General features: G+C 41.9%; 1 protein-coding gene across 5 annotated transcripts in view; it reads left to right on the top strand.

Moving 5' to 3' along the window:
- LOC136857520 (V-type proton ATPase 116 kDa subunit a 1) overlaps positions 1 to 23,969 on the top strand; it is a 581,303-nt gene that overhangs the window by 266,589 nt on the left and 290,745 nt on the right. For 3 of the 5 annotated variants that reach the window (XM_067136242.2, XM_067136244.2, XM_067136243.2), the window contains one exon: positions 5,739 to 5,784. The gene's annotated coding sequence lies outside the window, so the exon portion shown is untranslated. The remainder of the gene's footprint in view (positions 1 to 5,738; positions 5,785 to 23,969) is intronic. The other 2 variants (XM_067136245.2, XM_067136246.2) reach the window with 1 other exon arrangement.

Here is a 23,969-nt window from a genome sequence, read left to right on the forward strand (position 1 = left end):
TTCGGGAATCGAACCGGGCCTCCCGGGGTGGCAGCTAATCACACTAACCACTACACCACAGAGGCGAGATAAGAAACATTCGTGCAGTATGCGCTAATAGGCACGTAAAGCAAGTTGAAAACTTCGACCGTAATTTTCTCTGAAACGGTCGAGTGTCTACGGATAAGCCGAAACACGTGTTCGCTTATTTCGGCCTCTCTCTCACGGAGCGAAGTTTCTAGGGAATCAGGTTGTTACACTTAGCGGTTTCCCTCGTGAGACAATGATTAATGACTGACAGACGAAATGAAATAGTATTGAACAGTGTTGTGGAATGAAGGATGACAGGGAAAACTCGAGTACCCGCAGAAAAATCTGTCCCGCCTTCGCTTTGTCCAGCACAAATCTCACATGGAGTGACCGGCATTTCAACCACGGAACCCAGCAGCAAGGGGCCGCCTGAGCCTTGTAGGCTCAGTTGTGATAACCTTAAGTTTCGTAATCTGTTCTTAGCTGGCGGTAGTGCGCTGAGCTCTGGTTTATTAGATAGCATTGTTGTACCGTTTATACTCGGGATTATTCCGGGTGCAGGCTCTGATTTCACACTCGTTATTCTTTGATCCGTGAAGCTTCTGAGAGATTACGTGATCACATCTAACACTTGAGCGAAGATTACTGCACTCTGATTCACGTCGAACCGACACAGCCAGATCTAGCGACACATAGTGGTGCAGAAGGCCTCTAAAGTTGATATTAAATAGTTTAAGGGAACTGAAGAGCAGTAATGGACTGAGTTGATAACAAAGGAAAGTAGATAACATAAATAACGCTAAATATGACAATATTTGTGAATCGATCTTCAAATTACATTGCGTTAAAGCAACGTTGTTGGGAACCTTGCACGTACAATCTTTGTCAATAAGGTAAGGTAATACTTCATGATTTCCTTTATCTGTGGTTTTTTGTTGTTCTCATCATTGTATGACTCAGTTCTTATCAATATGATGAATCAGAAGACTCCTTCGTATCATCTTCTATTGCGCACTGTGCTTGCCCAGACAACATCATATTTCAAACTTATATAGGAAGTTTTTTAAGTTTCTTTGCAGCAAGTGGTCGGTGGCTTGTGACATATGCTATTTCTTCTGATGAATACGTCTGCTGCAGTTCTGGGTCCCGTTACATTTAGTGCAGTCAGAAGCTTCCGTTAAAGGCACTTACGAACGACATTTTTTTCTGTTCTACACTGCCTTTATATACTGTAGTATATAGGAATGCACAGTGATGTCTGAAGCCATCTTTCATTTATATTAATAAATCTAGGTATCGTATATTCTATGTGATTCGGACAATTTCTGCTTATATTGCGACACAAAATGAGAAATAAGATTATTGAGTGCATTCTCAGAGAATTCTGGACAATTAGTTAATACTTTATTGTGTTCTTTTAAGAATCAGATCTGTTTTTGAATATTCTTCTACCGTGTTCCCCACATGGGACTAACTAAGTTCATTCTAGTTATCTCCAACGTCTCTTCCTCAGATTCTGAACTGAGAAAAATTCTTTTTTTGTCGAAAGGGGCAAAAATGGGCAAAGTTTCTCATGATGTGCTTAAAATACTGTAGAATATATGCTCGATGCAATGCAACAAAAAAGTTTGTTTGGGCGTATTTGGAAGGTATCTAAATCTTCATCAGTTCATGAATTTATGGCAATTGTATCAACAGTTGACACATATATATTTGTACGACTACAGACACAACATTTTCGCAATATTTTGACGATATACTTTTAATCACCTTTCGATATACCAGCCATGTTAATTTCGTTCCACAATTCCTTCGCGTTTACACAATACAAGCTCAAACACACTAGCATACACCCACTTTGCTCTGCGTGCTGCGTGTGCTCACCAACTGACCAGATTTGACGTTGTAACACTTCTGTCCGAACAGGCCAGGGGCGAAGTCGGTGTGTGTCTCAGATAGAGCACTCTTCCTTCTACGCAGCCACGATCAGGAAACATGAATCAGTCGAGTTTTGAGTTTTGAATATTTATCACGTTTCACCGTCTCCTGCCCCACTGTGCGGCGATCGGATAGGACGGGTGGTCTTAAGTAAGGTACAGCCCCATCTTCAAGGAACCCCCTGTTGTGAGTGGGGGACGCAAATTAAGAATATACCCACGGTATCTCCTGTCTGTCGTAAGAGGCGAATAAAAAAGGTGCCCCAGGGGCTCTCAACTTGGGAGCGTGGGTTGGCGACCACGGGGCCATTATTATTATTATTATTATTATTATTATTCCGGCCTCGTGGTGTAGGGGTAGTGTGCTTGCCTCTTACCCGGGTTCGATTTCCGGCCAGGTCAGGGATGTTTACCTAGACATGAGGGCTGGTTCGAGGTGCACTCAGCCCGCGTGATTAGAATTGAGAAGGTATTTGACGGTGAGATAGCGGCCCCGGTCTAGAAAGCCAAGAATAACGGCAGGCGCTTCTTTTGAATGTGCACAATTGAGGTGTACCTCCAGGCACAATTATTATTATTATTATTATTATTATTATTATTATTATTATTATTATTATTATTATTATTATTATTATTACAGGTATGTTAAAGTTTAACACACTGCTGAAAAAATTTAGTACACCTGGAAAGATGACATCGAATTTGATCCGATGATGGCAGATGCCACTTGGGGGATTGTAGATGTGGCGATAATCGTTTCAACGTCGTCCACCAGATAGCGTAGTGACATAGCTGCCAGGGCGCCATCTGCGTGTACCCTTTAATAGGGAATGTTTACAGCCATAAGGGTCAGTGTGATGTAAACGTGTGAAGTAAACAGGCGCCATGCCACGGAGACGCACTTTTGCTTCCTACAGCCAACTGAGCGAGTTTGACAGGGGTCCACGCAAGTTGGACGTGCTGCGTCAGTTGTGCAACGATGCTGGTTGCAATAGTCACGTCAACATTGTCACACCCGTAGATGAGGTTCTGGACGTCCACGCAGCACAGACGCCCGCCAAGACCGTCGTATTGTAAGGACAGCAGTGGCAGATCGTACACCTACCATAGCACAGATATGAGAGTTTGTGAACCCAGAAATGTCACCACGAGCTACTGCCAACCAGTTACTAGCAGTGGGACTACGGGCACGCACACCTCTAGCCTGTCTTCCACTCACGCCACACCATCGACGTGCACGGCTCGACTGGTGCCGGATCACTTGGAAGATGGAATTGGGGGGAGGGGGGTTCTTCAGCGATGAAAGCAGATTCTGCCTGCACACAAGTGATGGTCGTTTGTGGGTACGATCTAGACCTGGCGAGTGGTGTCTCATAGAGACACACTGGCCCCACCCCAGGCCTTGTGGTCTGGGGTGCAATAAGCTACAACTCTTGTTCACCTTTGGTGTTTGTGGAGGGAACGCTGACCAGCGCTCGGTACGTGCAGAATGTTGTAAGACCCATTCTTTTGCCATTCTTGCAATAGGAAGGTGATGTATTGTTCCAACAGGATAATGCTCGCCCACACACTGCGCGTGAAACTCAACGTGCTCTGCAAGACGTACAGCAACTTCCCTGGCCAACACGATTCTCCGGACTCGTCTCCCATATGATGGGACTACAACTGACACGTGCGACTCGTCAACCTGCAACTCTTGCAAAACTACGTGAGCTTGTCGAACAGGCCTGGAATAATGTATTCCAAAACCGTATTCGCCATCTGTATGAGCGAATGGATGCCAGAATAAGCGCCTGCATTGCCGCCCGTGGAGGGCACACCACGCACTGATATGGGTGTTACAGCATGGATCGACACCTAGTACCTCAGTACCGCTTGAGCCATTGATCTATAAATGTAATCATTTCATGTACTCCATATGCACTTTTTCAACAATAAATCTTGAGTGAATTAGAAAACTCTAAGTGGGTGTACTCATTTTTTTCCCGGCAGTGTATTTATATTGAACGTGTGTGTTCGACAGACTGAAAAGCTTTACACTTAACAGAGTCGACACTGGAAAGTGTGGCTCCCTTCTTAACAAATGTCGCATTACCGACAAGATAAGATGAATTTTAAAGAAGAATGTATGTTGCAAATGTAAAAATAGTGAGAGATCGGAGTAAAATGTGTGTGTTGATCGTTTAGAGGATAACGAATTTTTTATCAAGACTGAAAAAGAGAAAGTTGGGGCAAAAGGAACCACTGTAACACCAAGGATTCAGCAGTCATAGATTTAGCACGCTACTGTGCCTGGCGACAGAGCCGAATTGGAGAACACCGGTATGGCCAAGTGCAACCGTGTTTTATACACGTAATATTATATGAACATCACTTCTATGTTTGATATTATCGGATTTTCCTTATACCTTATGAAGTGCATTATGAATATACAGGGTGTCTGAAAATCAGTTATGAAAATTTATGGGCATAATAAACCCAATATACCCTTTCGTTAATCGCCATGGGTAAATGGTTCTTGTCTATTATGTCCTGCAACGTAGTGCACTGAATTCGCAACAGAAAGTTAACAGCGAAGTATATTAATATTAGCATTCAAAATTTTCAAGAAAAATGCATGGGGTTCGCAGAAATGATGAGAATCTGTTCCAGCGAACGGATTACAGACGTGAGCGTGTGACTAAGGGACTCGCGGTATGTGCTGTGCAGCTGACAAGCAATACAGTAGTGTGCATTGCGCAGTATATATGATACATTACCAATTAACAGAATTATCACTAAACTCATCTCCTCAATGGTCTAAGGACTCCAAAGTCGAGTTGGAAAGGCACGGCCTGTTACGTTAGGAAATCTAAATAACGTAAAGAAAATATTTGGCACTAACAGTGGTGTACGTTTCTGATTAATACCTATCAAAACACAATAATAACGTGCGGATCTATTTTGGACTTAGTTTTGTTAGCCTGTATTCTAGGGCACTATGTTCAAAATGGGCCTTAGGACTTGTAAATACCACAGGACGTGCTTGCAATATTTACTTTTATTACATAAGTTATGTTACATGGGTGTGTCATTTCAGTCGTTATTTTGTAGTCTGGCGAACTTAGACATGCACGAAATGTAGTGTGTTCACCGACATACTTGATAAAACTAATGCACAGAGCTCACCGGAACCGGCAGGAGTTTTACTACTAGTATTCAAGTTTTTACATTTGTCGGTTTAGAATAAAGACGCTACGTTATCCGGCCATGATGATCAGATATTGCTCAGTGATACGCCACGAGTACTAGCAAGGTTGCATGTGAGCGAGCAACACGTCAGTATTCCATGGTAGCGTACCGCCCAAGGTTATTGAGCAAGACAGCTTGGCCGGCTGCACGCTGCTTAGGCTGACAGAAGTTGCTCACGACTGAAGTTACATTTCTTTGTCGATTTTCCGGTGAGCTTTCACTAGGAGGAAATATAAAAACGCCACAGATCGATTCCTGTTTCAGAACACTATGTCCTCCTACAATTTCCGTAACTGATTTCCAGATACGATGTATATATATGTTGAGAACAGACTGGTTAACAAAACGAGGAGGGCAGTGGGTATTTTTAGGGGATTTCCTTACAATACGTAATGCCGATCTTCTGGAGAAAGAGAACTTCAGAAAACAGGCTACAGTTTCCCCAGAGCAAGTGCACCCATCTAGGTCGCAAAGCGTCAAGTGTTTACTAGTATCTTTTCTTTGTTCGCCGAGAATAGTTTTTGCCCCCTAGAATACTAAGCATTTTCTTTCTAATTCCAGGTGTACGGAAGCAGAAGTGAAGCAAACACGGAGGAGAACTGAGTAGGTAAGTCTGTTAAATAAGACATTGTGGTATTTATACGTTGTAATTTTACACTCAGCCACACAAACATTGATCGGCAAAGAAATGCGAGGAATAAACTGAGGGTAGACAGATATGATACTTGTCACTTCTGCACAGTAAGTCCATCCTATTTCAAACTAGAGGATTTATTTAGTTTTTTCCTAGTTGAACCGTGTTGTTTTCTGTACATTCCGTACAGTTTGCAGGGGACACTGATTATCTCGGATCGACTAGGGGTACTTCAGTCCCCTTGACGAAGAATACTGCAACGTGTTCCGAGACGTCGACAAACTGTATGGAACCTACAGAAAACAACAACACGGTTCAATCTGGAGGAAGAACTAAGTAATCCAACAGACCGTGGAAGCTTCACATCTAACGAGAGGAATTTGAATGAGTCATCTTCTGCGAAGGTCGGCTTTTGCGCGGTTGAATGTACGAGTACATCCGAGAGGCCAAAGGTCACGGGAAGGGGTGTTCCATTAGAAAATGTGCCGTGTATGATCACTGAACGTTGTGGCTAGCTGCGGCGTAGCTGAGCAGTCTGCCACAGACACCAGTGTTGCGAACATGGCAACACGTCGAGAGTTACCCGACTTTGAACGTGGGATGATCATCGGCGGACGGCGCATGGGTCATAGCATTGCGGAGATTACACGCGAATTCGGTTTTCCGAGGTCAACAGTGTCGAGGGTGGATCTTCAATATCACAGAGGGTATGTTATCACCCGCGAAAACCGCCGCACAGGAAGACCACAGGTGTTTAACGAACGGCAACATCACGTCGCCTCCGCAGAACCATACTGGGCACTCGACGGGCTACTGTGAATCAGATCACCGCCCAGTTGAATGTTGGGAGTCAGGAACCCGTTTCTACCAGGACTGTAAGGAGGACACTGTACCGAATAGGGTTCACCAGCAGACAATCAACTCGTGCCCCTTTGCTGACACCTCGACACAGAGCTCGATGACGTGAATGGGCCGGCGAACATCGGCAACGAACCATGAAACAGTGGCGGCGTGTGGTATGGTCCGATGAATCCCGGTTCCAGTTGTATCGAGCTGATGGGCGCGTGAGAGTGTGGCGTATGCCCCATGAATCTATAGATCCTGCGTGTCAACAGGGTTGTGTCCAGACGGGAGGTGGTTCAGTTCTAGTCTGGGCGGCGTTCTCATGGTCGCAAATAGGCCCCATTGTCCGGCTGTAGGGAGCGCTGTCAGGTGTACGGTATGTGGACATTCTTTCAGACCGTCTGCATCCCTTTCTGGCCCTAGAGTACCCTGGTGGAGATGCCATTTTCAACAGGACAATACGTCATGTGGTGGCACGCTGGTGGTTGGAAGAACACTGCAGTGAAGTTACGACCGTGGATTGGCCTTCCATATCCCCCGATCTTAATCCAATCGAGCATTTATGGGATGCTGTCGATGCTGCTATACGCTCCATGAACCTCGCACCAACTACACGAGACCTATTGTGGCTAGCAGTGCAAGATGCGTGGCGTGGGTCCAGATCCCTCCAGAACGATTCACACATCTTGTAGAGTCTATGCCTCGCCGTACTGCTGCCGTTTTGAGGGCTCTCGGTGCAGCAACTCGTTATTAACATCGCATTCAGTGTCTTCCCATTACTTTTGACCACTCAGTGTATTTTACCTGCTGTAATATAATGAGAACTCCAGAATTTATATAGAGAGAATATGGAACTCGAAATGTATTTATATTAAATATTTAGCGAATGACTACAAAAGTGAATAATTATAATAAGAGACCATAAATAAAGAGTTAAAAATCAAACACTCATGCATTCATAACCTATACAAAAACTAACATTTCTGCAGGGAAATATGATATTTTATTTTTTGCATTTAAACTCGTTGGTTTACAGTTTTCTAATATGTCGTCTGTCGGCTTAATCGGAACAACCCAGATAACACAGTTACGTCCTGCTGATTGTGCGGCCTGTCGTTAAACGTGTATTGATGATGTTTCAAGGCGGTGTTCTGATGAAGCCGTGGGAATCGGCCCTGCGGTTAGGAGCGCGCAGCTGTGAGCTTGCGTTCGGGAGATAGTAGGTTTGAAACCCACTGTAGGCAGGCCTGAATATACAGTAGTTTTACGTGGTTTCCCATTTTCAGACCAGCCAAATGCTGGGGCTGTACCTTAATTAAGGCCACGGCCGCTTCCTTCCCACTCCTAGGCCGTTCCTGTCCCATGGTCGCCGTAAGACCTATCTGTGTCGGTGCAACAAAAAGAAAAGCGATGCACAGCCAATTGTAAAAAGAAAAGAAAAAGACCTTAAAATTTAATGTCTCTTGCTTTAATGGTACCGGGCGAGTTGGCCGTGCGCGTAGAGGCGCGCGGCTGTGAGCTTGCATCCGGGAGATAGTAGGTTCGAATCCCACTATCGGCAGCCCTGAAAATGGTTTTCCGTGGTTTCCCATTTTCACACCAGGCAAATGCTGGGACTGTACCTTAATTAAGGTCACGGCCGCTTCCTTCCAACTCCTAGGCCTTTCCTATCCCATCGTCGCCATAAGACCTATCTGTGTCGGTGCGACGTAAAGCCCATAGCAAGCAAAAAAAAAAAAGCTTTAATGGTCTCGGCTGGTTGTTTATGAGTCAGTCAGAGTGTTGGTCATACTGACAAATATCGCCCGGATGTTTGTGACCTAAAACTGTTAGAAATATGTAAACATTTAACCTAAAATAGTATTAAAATTTTGCCGCTGTTTAAATTCACGTTATATTGAAAATATACTTTTAAAATCCACCACATTCAGTAATAATATTTATTTTTAATTATTATACGATATTTTGAATTTATGTAATTATGTAATTTATGTAATTACTCAATCCATAGGTAACTCTCGACTCTGTACAGAATGAAATAAATGCCACATTTTGATGGGCGATCAGAAAGAATTACAATAGCAAATTACATACATTTTAAAGATTTCATATAGGAGCGATCTTCTGTTTTCACGCAACATTGACTTGTGATGGGAAAAAGACCGCTCAACATCGTCGGATGTTATTGGGCCATATTTGAAGTACGCCAAATCGTTAGAGTTCAATTGAGTCTCGCTCATCTTTCTGTTGCATTATACGCATCTGTCTCTTTCTACAGTGTACCCTCGTAACTCATATACGTATATACAGTATTTCTAAGAATGCCTCCGCGGCTTAGGCGACAGCGCGTCGGCCTCTTACCGCTGGGTTCCGTGGTTCAAATCCCGGTCACTCCATGTGAGATTTGTGCTGGACAAAGTGGAGGTGGGACAGGTTTTTCTCCGGATACTCCGGTTTTTCCTGTCATCTTTCATTCCAGCAACACTCTCCAATATCATTTCATTTCATCTGTCAGCCATTAAGCATTGCCCCAGAGGAGTGCAGCAGGCTTTGGCAGCCGGCATAATTCCTAACCTCGCCGCAAGATGGGGGCTTTATTCATTCCATCCCTGACCCGGTCACTGACTGGAAAACAGGTTGTAGGTTTTCTAATTTCATATTTTCTAAGAAAGATAATTGTAAGAAATTACAGATAACAATGAAATGAAATGTCGTATGGCTTTTAGTGCCGGGATATCCCAGGAAGGGTTTGGCTCACCAGGTGCAGGTCTTCCTGTTTGACTCCCTTAGGCGACCTGCGCGTCGTGATGAGGATGAAATGATGATGAAGACAACACATACACCCAGCCCCCGTGCCATTGGAATTAACCAATTAAGGTTAAAATCCCCGACCCAGCGGGGAATTGAACCCGGGACCCTCTGTACCGAAGGCCAGTACGCTGACCGTTCACCCAACGAGTCGGACACAGATAACAATAAGAAGATATAAAAAAATCCGTCTTTGAGACAATTGCAAGCAGGTGTCCGAAAATTAATATAAAAAGACAAAAATATGAAAAAGTACGAAAATTCTCGGGGAAGTATGACCATAATATGAAAAATTACCGGAAAATGACAAAAGCCAAAATATGACTTTATATGACCCGGGAAAATTGCATAATTCTAGTCACCGTAGATAAAATCATGCTTAAGTTGTATCTTCCATGGAAAGAATATAAGGAAAATGTGACATCTCATGAACACCCGGGCCCTACGGATAAACAATTTCAAAGAAATAATTCGATAACTTACACCGTTGTAATTTTATCAGCTGTTGAAGTTAGCCAGTCAGATCACTTCACGGCTGAATTCAAGAGGGCTTTGGGCTTTGCAAGGCAGTGTTGCTAAATCTGTAGGTGGAGCGAAGTACAGAATTTCGCCAGGGGAGGAGCTCCTAGCTGACAGGATCGCGCCATACCAAGTACGCTACCCTGACAGATGTGTTTGTGTTTGATGCTGACATGGCTCTTAACCCGGTCTTAAGCCACCTACAGATTTAGCAACACTGCCTCACAAAACCCATTTGAAGCGATCTGATTGGCTAACTTCAGCAGCTGATAAAATGACAACGGTGTGAGATACCGAATTATTTTTTCGAATTATTTATCAGTATGACCAACCCTCTAACGCTCATATACCCGGTTCACGTTATTTCCGATCATTCTGTACAGATACTGGATGATGGATGACTCCATGCCACGGACATGACAACTGAACCTCTTTAATTCGTGAAAAATAAATAAATAAATAAATAAATAAATAAATAAATAAATAAATAAATAAATAAATAAATAAATAAATAAATAAATAAATAAATAATATAATGGTTGTATAAACGGTAGTGCATTCGGGCGGTCGTGAACCTCACTACTGGTAGCCTTCAAGATGATTTGTTATTAATCTCAATTTCCACCTTTCGAAGATTAAATTGATGTCAGTAGGTAACAAATCCAAGAGAATTGAATGTCAGATTGGTGATACAAAGCTGGAGCGCGTAGATAATTTCAAGTATTTAGGATGTGTTTCTTCCAGGATGGTAATACTGTAAGTGAGATTGAATCAAGGTGCAGTAAAGTTAATGCAGTGAGCTCCCAGTTGCGATTAACAGTAATCTGGAGGAAGGAAGTCAGCTCCCAGACGAAACTATCTTTACATCGGTCTGTTTTCAGACCAACTTTGCTTTACGGGAGCGAAAGCTGGGTGGACTCAGGATATCTTATTCATTAGTTAGAAGTAACAGACATGAAGGTAGCGGGAATTATTGCTGGTACAAAGGTGAAGTGATAAAGGCTAAGTTAGGAATGAACTGGGTGGATGAAGCTGTACGCATAAACCGGCTTCGGTGGTGGGGGCATGTGAGGCGAATGGAGGAGGATAGGTTACCTAAGGAGAATAATGGACTCTGTTATGGAGGGTAAGAGAAGTAGAGGGAGACCAAGACGACGATTACTTCTGACTGTGCTCCTAAATATCTTAATGCAGATGCTTGTTCTATTTCTTCGCCTGAGAAAACTATCTTTGCTGTTACATCCTTCTTCTTACTCATGATCATTGCCTTAGTCTTTTCTTTCTGTTCATTTTTATACCAAAGTTTTCACACAATCTGCTCAATTCTTCCAGCATGATATTAATCAATTTCTCGGTTTCTACTAGGACCACCATGTCGTCAGAAAATCTAGTGCATGCATTTTCCTTCCTCCCACATTAACAGACACTTGTAAATTGACGGCAATTAGTACGTGTGATCATTCGAGTTAGAATAGAATTGTGCGTGTATATGCGTATGCGTGTGCATTGATTGGGTCATCCTGAAATAAATTACAGTAACAAAACAGACTGTGTTTTATTCGTAATGTTATGCTTCTGGAGGAGCAATGAATGGACTGAAGCTCTGTATAAACCGATTCACGCCCGTGCTTGTTATCATGGTATCACAGGTGATGTGCGGACTGCAAAGTATAAAATACTGTTCTGTTGAATTTCCAAGGAAATGAGTTTCCTATTTCCCGATATTCTTCTAGGAACTGATAACGAGTGCTGGTACTAGAAAATGACTCACAGTTATAGCGTTTGTAGGAAGGGATAGCTGTTGCATTTAGTGGAAATACGTTTTTGTGAGATAAGTTGAACAAGTTTACAGGGAGTTTGTCATAACACGATACTCTGTGTGGATACGATAACTCTACTTTCTCCTTGTCGCCTCATGAATGTTCAGTTCCAAGAGAAATAACTCGTTACAACTTGTGCCGCTAATTTCCTTGCATGAAAGAGGTAATGTATTTGAAACTGTTTGCGGAAATATGGCGTGGGAAGGTATTTGTAGACGAATAAGTTTGAATGTAGTAACAAAAGTAGCAAATAAGCTCACCGGGCAAAATATTAGTGATCCCTGAAGAAATCATTACAAGCGTCATTTAATACCGTGTGACTCCGCCCCTGGGCTTGATAATAGCCTGGATTCTGTTAAGAAGTGAGTCCACTACAGTAGCGGCGATTGGGAATTTGCGGGGGCAAACAAATATACAGACAACAAAGAGCACCCGAGTTTGTGGGATATAGCGGTGGAGTGGGCGGGGGTATATATACATCAAAAATTTTTAAAAATGTCATTAAATTGTAAGTTCTTTCTGCTCTCTTCGCGAATTTCGACAGAGAGGTAAAGGTCGACAGTTTACCAGCTTAAATGCGGTAATAACAGTTTTTTTATAGATTTTGATTCAATGCCATACAATAAAACTTTCACCTAAGGAACAATATTACACATTTATTACAATTAAAAAGAAATACGGCGTGGTTATACAATTAAAATCATTTACCGGTAGTATTGAATTATGCACTAAAATACTAACAGACACTAGACTGCCAGACTGACGGAAGCATGCGGCAAGGAGGTGAATCATATCTCAGTGTCTACGAACTTAGCAAAAAATAGACTCTAGCCCTGGTACCTTTTCTCACAGCACATGCAAAGGCTCCACTATTTTAGCCGGGACGAAGGACATTTTGTGCCTATTTCCGCTAATAATTTTGGTAATGATTAAAGAAAATAAAGAAAAGAGTTATCTGATAAGACAACAGAGCTTGTACAAGTGGCTTTTTTTAAATAATTCCTATAATTCCTAGTTTCAGCTGACTAAAATGGAATAAAAATGTAATATTTTCTCCAAAAAGTGGACGGGGGAACAGCTCCGCTAATCGCCGCTACTGAGTCCACAAGGTTGTGCAGGTACGTCGCATACAGGTTAAGCCACTCGCTGAGGATTTGATCGCGCAATTCCACCAAATGCTGACGTCGGCGTATTACCCGCTGTTCCAACATGTCCCACAGATTTTCAATTGGGTTCAAGTCAGATGATTTTGCAGCTCAATCGAGACGTATAAGATGGGGGAAGTGTTCATGAAACAAGTCCATATGCATCCAGCTCGATGAACTTTGCTTTTGTCATCTTGAAAAACCGGGATATCAATAGCATACTCATCATGCAGATGTTGACTGAAACGCAACACCTGACCATCCAGAATGTGTAAATAAACATGCTGGTTCATGTTAGTGGTCACCCCAGTGACCGGGTCCAATCGATGATACGATGAACACCTACAAAACATCGCAGACCCACCTCAGGCTTGAATTGACCTTGCACACATCCAGGATGAAATGCTTCATTTGGCGAAATTTGACTGGAAGGAGAGATAGAATGATAGGGCACATCTTAAGACACCCAGGACGTGTTCTGTTGGTTTCTGAGGAAAGTGTATACGGTAAGAACGGCATGGGTTCTTCCCGTCAACGAATATTTTCCCCAATCTTTCCTCTTGAATTCCAACGTTATATTCATATTATAAGCTCAGCGGACAAAAGTTCAGTTACCCTAGTGCGCACTAGGCACAGAACATATTTTAACATTACGCTTTAACAAAAATGTATGTCTCAATCAATTATATGGCCATATTTAATACAAATTGTATTAGCTTAAAGCAAAAATATACCTTGTTCTTAAAATTTACCTGTGTTTAAAATGTAATTATCAGCGATCTTATGTAACACTGTGTTTCAAAAAGTTTCTATTCTCTTTCATTTCTGAGCTAGTTATCGTCGATGTTTCACTCCCAAACAATACAACACTCCAGACGAAAATCTTCAAAAGCGTCTTTCTAATTCCTATATCAATGTTTGAAGTGAGCAATTTTATTTTATTTTTATTTTTCTTAAGGAATGGCCTTCCTTGGTTGTGCTAATTGCCTTTTATGTCCTCTTTACCTCCGTCATTGTTAGTTATTCTACTACTCAAGTAACAATATTCATCTACTTCCTTTAACACTTAATTTTATTATCTAATATTTCCTGCATCGCCTGACTTCGTTCGACTGCACTTCATTACTTTTGATTTGAATTTATTTATTGTCATCTTGTACTCCCTCTCCAAGACTGTCTCCATACCATTCAGCAGTTTCTCCAGATCTTCTGCAGACTCAGATAAAATAACTATATCGTCAGCAAATCTTAGAGCTTTGATTTCCTCTCCTTAGATTGTGATACCTTTTCCAAATTGCTCTTCTATTTATTTTACCGTTTGTTCTATATGATAATACAACATAGCGATAACCCAGGGATTAAATTACCAGTAATGATAGTACTAAATAGTCCGGCTCCATGGCTAAATGGTTAGCGTGCTGGCCTTTGGCCACAGGGGTCCCGGGTTCGATTCCCGGCAGGGTCGGGAATTTTAGCCATCATTGGTTAATTTCGTCGGCACGGGGACTGGTGTATGTGTAGTCTTCATCATCATTTCATCCTCATTACGACGCGCAGGTCGCCTATGGGAGTCAAATCAAAAGACCTGCACCTGGCCAGCAAAACATGTCCTTGGACACTCCCAGCACTAAAAGCCATACGCCATTTCATTTTTCATAGTACTAAATATAATGTTGTCTTCGAATTTTATAAATTAGGTTTCCTATCACGAACTGAAATACCGCCTAAGGGGTGGATAATGATGAAAGGAATGGAGAAAGAATAAGGAAAATGATGTATAAAACGAAGCAGAAAACTGAAAAGGAAAATGGGAAGAAATAGAAGGAGATAAAGAATGAGGAAAATATTTCTGAACAACAAGTAGAATACTCGTTTACGATTTCGTAACATCTGTGTGCACCTACGTCTGATAGGTGTATTGTTAGTAATGCCTCTGACGTCTATTGGCAGGATATTCCGCGAGATCAACCGGCTGTGGAAGGATAAACACAAGGTGTTGCTGGATAGGGTATTTTTATCTGGGCTGGAATGCAAGAGTGAAAAGTTCAGCTACAAGGCTACAGCGCAAATGGATCATAAATGAAGGAGAACTTTCAGTCAATAGTCTAGTTACCTTGCTTTCAGTCAGTTTCGATTATTAATAGGTCTATTGTATTCAGAGCGGTGTACCATTAGGAACAACTTCACGCACATTGGTACAGCTTTCTTTCTTTCTTTCTTAATCTGTTTACCCTCCAGGGTTGGGTTCTCCCTCGGAGTCTGCGAGGGATCCCTCTTCTACCGCCTCAAGGGCAGTGTTCTGGAGCGTGAGACATTGGTTCGGGGTATACAACTGGGTAGGATGACCAGTACCTCGCCCAGGAGGCCTCACCTGCTATGCTGAACAGGGGCCTTGGTGGGGGATGGGAAGTTTGGAAGGGATAGACAAGGAAGAGGGAAGGAAGTGGCTGTGGCCTTAAATTAGGTACCATCCCGGTATTTGCCTGGAGAAGTGGTGGGAAACCACGGAAAACCACTTCCAGGATGGCTGAGGTGGGAATCGAACCCACCTCTACTCAGTTAACCTCCCGAGGCTGAGTCGACCCCGTTCCAGCCCTCGTACAACTTTTCAAATTTCGTGGCAGAGCCGGGAATCGAACCCGGGCCTCCGGGCGTGGCAGCTAATCACACTAACCACTACACCACAGAGGCGGACCATTGGTACATAAGAACACTAATTTAATAAGAATGTGAGAGACTTATAATAGGTTGGCATCATCTGATAAACCGGTAGACTTTACTTAACTTTAAAGAATCTACTGGATCGCATTGGTGTTATTTAGGTTGTTATATTCTATTAATGTGAAAATGAAAATCCACAACCTGTTTCCAGTCATTTGACCGGGTCAGTAATGAAATTAATGAAGCCCCATCTAGCGGCAAGGATAGGAACTGTGCCGGCTGCCAAAGCCTTTGGCACTCGTCTGGGGCAATGATTAATGGCTGACAAATGAAATGAAAGAGGCGACTATAAGGGGTCCTAGCGGCCCTTAACTTGGGAGCGTAAGTTGGCGACGACGGAGTCCTTAGCTGAGTCGTGGCATTGCGTCCACTTACTTGTGCCAGGCTTCTCACATTCATCTATCCTATCCGACTTTCCTTGGTCAACTCTTGTTCATTTCAGACCCCGACGGTATTAGGTCACGAGACCTAAGGAGTCTTTCATTTTCACGCCCTTCGTGGCCCCTGTCTTCCTTTAGCCAATATGTTCATTTTTAAAGTGTCGGGTCGCTTCAGTGTTTTCTCTCTGATTTGTGTCATATAGAGGTTGGTTGCCTAATTGTACTTCCTCTTAAAACAATAATCATCGCCAAAACCACTGTAACTGTAAAACTGTAAAAATAGTAAAGTGCACAACGTGGACCTATTTGCACGAGTGGTTAGAGTGCAAAAAAAGTTCACGCCGCGCTAGTTGCATGCATCATTTTATCTATTTCCATAACAAAAATAGCAATTCTATGTAAAGAAACATATTGAAAAGCAGTAAGGTTATGTACAATTTGCTTTACGGCGCGCCGACACAGATAGGCCTTATGGCGACGATGGGATAGGAAGAGCCTAGGAGTGGGAAGGAAGCACCCTTGGCCTTAATTAAGGTGGTGTAAAAATGGGAAACCACGGAAAATCATATTCAATGCTGCCGACAGTGGGGGTCGAACCCCCCATCTCCCGGATGCAAGCTCACAGATTCACGCCCTTAACCGCACGGCCAAAGTAAGGTTATGTAAAACATATTAGACTTATTTGGATTTCTTCCTTTACGTTGCTGTAGTAAGTATGTACTCTTTGGTTTTGCGCGCGTTTTGAAGCATGTACAGTAGGCTATGCATTGTCTAGGGCAGGGATGGCGAACCTTTTCCAACTAGTGTGCCATTTTAGGTCTGGATTATTATTCTCAACTGTCTACTGTGCCACTTGTTATTTTCGTTTGTAATGGATACAACCCCCGCCCCCATTCACCACCGCCACCACCGACTTCCATCCCTAATTCCAAATTATGCTTCATAATATTTTATTACATATATATTGTAAAATACCAAATACATATGATTACATGTTTCGTGGTCGTATTTTGCCAATACCGCAAAAATACTTAGTAGCGATGTCATTTATGTTAGGTTCATAACTTGTCTTCACAACGTTCATTGCAGAAAATAGCTGCTTGGAGGCGTATGATGACCCAAACAAAGTAAGTAGCGCTGTTGGCCGAAAACGTTTGTGGGAGGCTGTTCCACTGTTCAAGTATTCGGGCTTCTAGAGAGAGTATTTACCATCAACAGCACACTCGATTTTCACAAATGCTTCATCAAGTTGTTCGAACTTTTTCACCCATACACGCTTTCTTAAAAATCAGTCAACTCCATTTCTAAACTGTCAATATCGAACCACTCAAAAAGGAGACTCATTTGTGCAATATGAGGTTTTGAAGTAAAGTGCGACAGTTTCTCCAGATCTCGAAATTGGGATAATATCTTGGCAACTATTTATCGTACAAATTTCACACCAATAAACAGTTACTCACTAAGAATAATTACGCGATACCGACAACCACACTCAAGCCAAACTTCACTAATTCACTGATGTGGGTAAGCGAATGGCTCGTCGGCCGCATGTGACATTTATTTCACTTGACTTCCGGACCAATCAGGGTTGTAGTGTTGCTATAAAGCACGTTCTTATGGAACTAGAATTTAAATTTTAGGGCATTTATTTCTTAAACCTGAAACACTATGGCTATACGATGCACGAGATATGTACAGTATAGTCTATAGTATAGTACATACAAATTTTAATATATGCATGTTGTGTGCCACCGAAATCGTGTTCGCGTGTCACCTAATGACACGCGTGGCATAGGTTCGCCATCCCTGGTCTAGGGCATGGATGGCAAATCTTTTCCGACTAGCGTGTCAGTTAAAGTCTTGTTTATTACTTACTGTCGAGTGTGCCACCGGTTGTTTTCCTTTACAATCATCATGAAACCCCTCATTTGACTTAATTTAGGTATTAGATTGCATTACATACACATTCGATTGAATGTTAATGATTTTATTTTGTAAACATCACTGATAATTACATTTTAAAAAGAAGGTACTTTTTAAAAATAAGGTATATTTTTACTTCAAGCTAATAAAATTTGTATAAATATGGCCATATAATTAATTGAGGCGTACTTTTAAATTAAAAAGTAATGTTACAATGTGTTCTGTTGGCAGATTTTCGATCTATTTATTACATGGTAAAAACATTAAAACATGTGAGTATGTTTTATGACGTGTCACCTGATGGCACGCATTGATGTATTACATCGAATTTTTTATGTTTTCTTTTTCATTACACAGACCTCTTTAAAATAAAAACCAAATCAAACCCCATGGCGCAACAGCCCCGAACGGTTATGGCCTACCATGCGACCGCTACTCAGCCCGAAGGCCTGCAGATTATGAGGTGTCATGTGGTCAGCACGACGAATCCTCTCGGGTGTTATTCTTGCCTTTCTGGACAAGGGCCGCCATCTCACCGTCGGACAGCTCCTAAATTGTAATCACATAGGCCGAGGTTCTTTAAAATAACTTGTATAAAATTATCTAAAAATATAATAAATTTGTTGCAAAAACATAGGCTATGTAATGTTGTCCGCTACACGGAAAGACACAGAATCGTGGATGTTTTGGGGCTTAGAAGACGAGAGAGCGAATACAGATTCTTTGGTTGTTCCCCTTTTAGTAGCCTCTTACGTTATGAAGGGGTAAGGAAAATGAATAGAACCTTTCACTCCATTCACGGGGGAGATAAAGAGTTCCGATAAATTGAAAGAAAGAAAGAAAGAAAGAAAGAAAGAATGTTCTCTTCCTTTCGCAGTGTTCAGGATGTTAATTAATGTTTTCCCGTTAAAGTTATTCGCCCTTCCTCACAGCCTCTCTTAATAAGTACTAATACGTCCAACGTCAATATGTTCTAAAACCATGCCTTTCCGTCCAGCAAACTGGCGTCGTTCTTCCATCCGTATGACTTAAGTTACACTGGTTGCCTGGTTACGCTGTCGGTCTCTTGTCGACGCTCGATTGCTTACGCTAATTAGCTCCCCAGCCCATAAACATACTTACGTTAATATCTTCCTTTATGTTATAGCAATAAAATAACTGGTCACATTAAAATGTGTGCGTATGTTACTTTATCGCGCGTGTGCTCTGAAATTACTCCACAGTGTCCAGAAAAGACTTAATTTTCAAACGCTCTTGCTGTGGTAATAGACAGCATATTTTATGTAGTTTAGTGGTGCAATTAATGCATGTAATAATCTTTTATTTAAAAAAAAGACGTGAACCTTGCAACATATCCTAGGAAATATCTTTGACAGTTGTACAATACCAGCCTTACAAATGTAGGGCTGCTATTCAACAGGACAAAGCAGATTATTTCGTACTATGACGTGATTTCCGTCTTTCCGCACTCAAAAGAGTACGGAAAATGAGACTTTACCGTACTGCAGTTATTTTCTGCACTGTTTATGTCTGACTGGATAAAGTCCGCTTCTCAGTAACGTAAATACGCATAGTCAGATCAAGAATCAAGGAAGACCAAACTTAACCTTGTTGAATTGTTTCTCCGCCAGATTGCAGCCCTGTGGTTCCGTACTCGTCTATACAAAAACTGGCGTCTTTACATTCCCAGCTCAACTAATCTCCCGTCATCATAATACTGACTAATGTGTGGGTTAATCCGTTTCCAAGTATAAATGTCCAAGGCGAGTTGGCCGTGCGGTCAGGGGCGCGCAGCTGTGAGCTTGTATCCGGGAGATAGTGGGGCCACAGCCCTGAAGTTGCTTTTCCGTGGTTTCCCATTTTCACACCAGGCAAATGCTGGAGTTATACCTTAATTAAGGCCACGGCCGCTTCCTTTCCACTCCTACGCCTTTCCTATCCCATCGTCGCCATAAGGCCTATCTGTGTCGATGCAATGTAAAGCAAAACTAATAATAATAATAATAATAATAATAATAATAATAATAATAATAATAATAATAATGACTTTACGTCCCACTAACTACTTTTACGGTTTTCGGGGACGCCGAGGTGCTGGAATTTAGTCCCGCAGGAGTTTTTTGATGTGTCAGTAAATCTATCAACACGAGGCTGACGTATTTGAGCACTTTCGAATATCACCAGACTAAGTCAGGATCGAACCTGCCAAGTTGGGTTCAGAAAGCCAGCGTTTCAACCGTCTGAACTACTCATCCCGGCTAAAGCAAAATTGTATATATACAGTATATACAGGTATATACTAGCTGATGTACCCGTGCTTCGCTACGGGATCCTCAGAAAGGCTGTCTTTGTGGTTTTCCTAACTGAAGTCAACATAGGTCATTAGAAAAACGTCAGTAGGAATGTAGTGATTAAAAGCAATGTTATCATATAAAATACTTGATCAAATAAAAAACCGCACATTTTCTCACTTTTAACGAACACTACTACGCTACCGATCTAACAGTCGAAAGTTCCAGAGCTGGAATGACCAGACCGCAGACAGCCGTGAACACTCCTCCACCATTATTCCATTAAATATGCACATTGCTCATTCCAGTCAGCGGCTCAGAGTAGGGAGTGAATAGCTGAAATGCTATGATGAACCAGTGTGTTACGTATCAGTAGTATAAGAAAATTTATGAACCAGAGGAAAGCAATGGAATGCTAGAGAGACAGAGATCTAACTCCCCAGCTACTTCCAGCCAATATTCAGGCAGGCTGTTACACTCGGTACGACCGGGCGAGTTGGCCGTGTGGTTAGGGGCGCGCAGCTGAGAGCTTACACCCGGAACATAGTGAATTCGAACCCCATTGTCGGCAGCCCTGAAGATGGTATTCCTTGGTTACCCAGGCAAATGCTGGGCCAAGGCCGCTTCCTTCACACTCCTAGCCCTTTCCTATCCCATCGTCGCCATAAGTCCTATCTGTATCGGTGCAACGTAAGGGAAATAAAAAAATACTCGGAACGCAGCAGTAATCCTATCTATCGGGGATGAGTGGCAACAGAAGACATCACAACAAACAATGGTCAATGTAATGTTATTGCTGATCAATGTTATGAGCTTTCTATATAGTAGGCCTTCACATTTTGTTTTCTTTCGACTCTGTGATATTAGGGCGCCTTATAAAATTATTTATAGCGTAGACTGTAGTTCCTTATTCTCCGACTTTACGTACCGATTTTCATTAAATTCTGTTTACCCTTTTCCTCGTGACTCGGTGCTGATATGGACTTAGTAACAAAAATGCAAATTCATGAATATCTCTGTGGTCATAGCCGGTACGGTAACAATGTACAATACATAAATGATCGGAAATAGAATACTATATAACTTTAGTTATGTAGTATTTATCCATACGGCCACTAATAACATAAATACTTGAGAATTAAATTTTAGGCCTTCCCCTAAACTATCGTTTCACTCAGCGTGAATAAAATTATTTATGATCTAAATTATAGCGACTTATTCCCCGACTTTTCATGCTAATTTTCATTAAGATAGGACCATTAGTAACACAAATATTTGGGAATTGAATTTTAGACCTTCCCCTAAACTACCATTTTTCTCAGCGTCAATACAATTATTTATGGCTTAGATTATATCGACTTATTACCTCGACTTTGCATACCGATTTCCATTAAGATACGGCCACTAATAACATAAATATTTGAGAATTGCATTCTAGGCCTTCCCCTAAACTACCATTTCACTTAGCGTGAATAAAATTATTTATGGCCTAGATCAGGGCCTCTCAGAGTGCATGCGGCTGTGCACTGCAGAGCAGACAATTTTTCTTCTCTAGCTCTTATTTCCCTTTACCTTTGCAATGATATGTCTGGAACAAGGGACCGGCTGACAGCAATTCTGAGAGCCTTCTTTAAATTACAATCGGAAATAGTTCTACTCACACGCAATCTAGTTTTCGCACAAGTCAAAACAGGAAAAAATACCTTTCACATATGCATGTGGAGCCAAATATAGAAATAATCTTAGCGCTTCTCGATGCAGCTTAGGAAAATCTTTCTTAGACAAATTCTCGTAGAATTTGAGCAAAGCCTTTGTATTGGAAATAGATCTTTTTGATTAACTTAGCACATAATGATTGTCCACAGATTAAGCATTTGGCTTTATCGTCACGACTGAGAAAAAATACGAAAGTTCCCAGTTCGATTGAAATGGATTTTCGGAAGTCTTTGCTTTCTTCGAAACAGGTTGTTCCATTATTATGTTGTTGTCTTGCACTTATCTATTACACTGATAAAGAAGCCGTCTATCACCGAACGCTTCGTTCTCCTCAGCACACTACACCATCCGAGTCAAGCCGAGTTGAGCCGAGTCGGACCGATGCACAGTGCACGGAGCTCTTGCGCCTCGATTTGCACGCGTGAAATTTTGGGCGTTTTAGAGGCCCTGGCCTAGATTGTAGTGACTTATTCCCCGACTTTGCATACCAATTTTCATTAAATCCTCTTCGGTCGTTTTCTCGTGATGTATGTAGGCTACATACATACAAAAATGCATACATACATTACGGAGAATTAAAAAGTGCATTTCCTTGTTACTGAGGTCACGGCTGAAACATAAATACCATTCTTTTTAAATTCTGAGCAATGTACAGACAAAACTCTTATAGATAGACATGAATGTCGCATATTCAGGGTGGGCAAAATAAAACTGTCCTGGAAAATATATTTGTATTTATAAATACTTATAAGACTGGCGTAGAATTGACCCTTGTTTATCATTAGGAGAACTGCCCATCACAGGAAATGCTGGAAACCAGGCTTTCGATGCACCGATCGGTAGCTGTCACATATTTACGCGTGCGCATCTCCCGACTGCGTCGCTGTATCATTACGTGTGAGTGAGAGGAACAGACGTGTTTAGTGACCAGTTGAATGCAACACAAAATGGTGCTTGCGAAAAAACGGCACGTGTTCATTGTCGAGTGTTATGCGAAGCACGATTCGTGGAAAACCTGTACGGAACTGTTTGCATAAAAGTTTAAGACTGGAAGTGCTTTGGCGAAACCTCCAGCAAAGTCTGAAATGCAAAACTTTGCGGCAAACTGGCGCGAAACGGGCTCTGTAGCGAATAAAAACCGTAACTATCAGAAAAGAGTTCGAACACCAGAAAACATTGCTCGAGTGAAGGAAAGCCTGGACCGAAGTCCGACGGAATCTCAACGTCGTTTATCTGTGCTGTTGGGAATTAAGAGATCGTCGTGTCGAAACTCTGTCAAACAGGACCTGGTCCTGTATCCTTAAACAATTACTCTTGTGCGTGGTTAAAGCGTCCAGACGAACCTTCGCGTGTTGAGATCTGCTTGTTGTTTCTGAGTGAAGTGGAGTCAGGACTTTTGGATCCTCAGTTTTTCATTTCATCAGATGAGGTCATTTCCAGCAATTTCTGTGATGTTAACTACCAAGGGTGAATATTAAGTGAGCCCTATTATAAATATTTTCCGGGCCACCTATAAAAATTCGTCTGTGTTTGCAGATGTTGTGACCAGCTATGTGGCAGATACCGTGCCCTTCAGTGTAAAGAAAAGGAAGTTATCGTTAATTAACTGAACTCAGCACCAGAATAGTGTATAATGTATAAATAATGTCTGCTCCTTGTGCGAACTTCATTCGTATTTAAATATGTAAATGAGTATCATTAACCTTTATATCTATGGCCATTGGCTGCAATATGCAACAAGGCTATAATGGCAATAATTAAGATACGACTCTTAATTACCATTATATGGGTTATTGATTTTCCGCGTCTGGATCAGAGACCTTCGCAATGTTTTCAAAGCTTTGATGGGCTTTTATCATAACGTAGCTTTATTTCAAGTACAAATTGTTTATTGTACAGTTGGTGAAGTGAATTTGCTGGAATGTGCCGTGTGGTTGTGGAATATTGGAAGTAGAAGGAGCATTGATGTTATACTTCTTTTCGCAAGAGATT

The sequence above is a fragment of the Anabrus simplex genome, chromosome 1, assembly GCF_040414725.1.
Source record: "Anabrus simplex isolate iqAnaSimp1 chromosome 1, ASM4041472v1, whole genome shotgun sequence".
NCBI classification, from domain to species: Eukaryota; Metazoa; Arthropoda; class Insecta; order Orthoptera; family Tettigoniidae; genus Anabrus; species Anabrus simplex.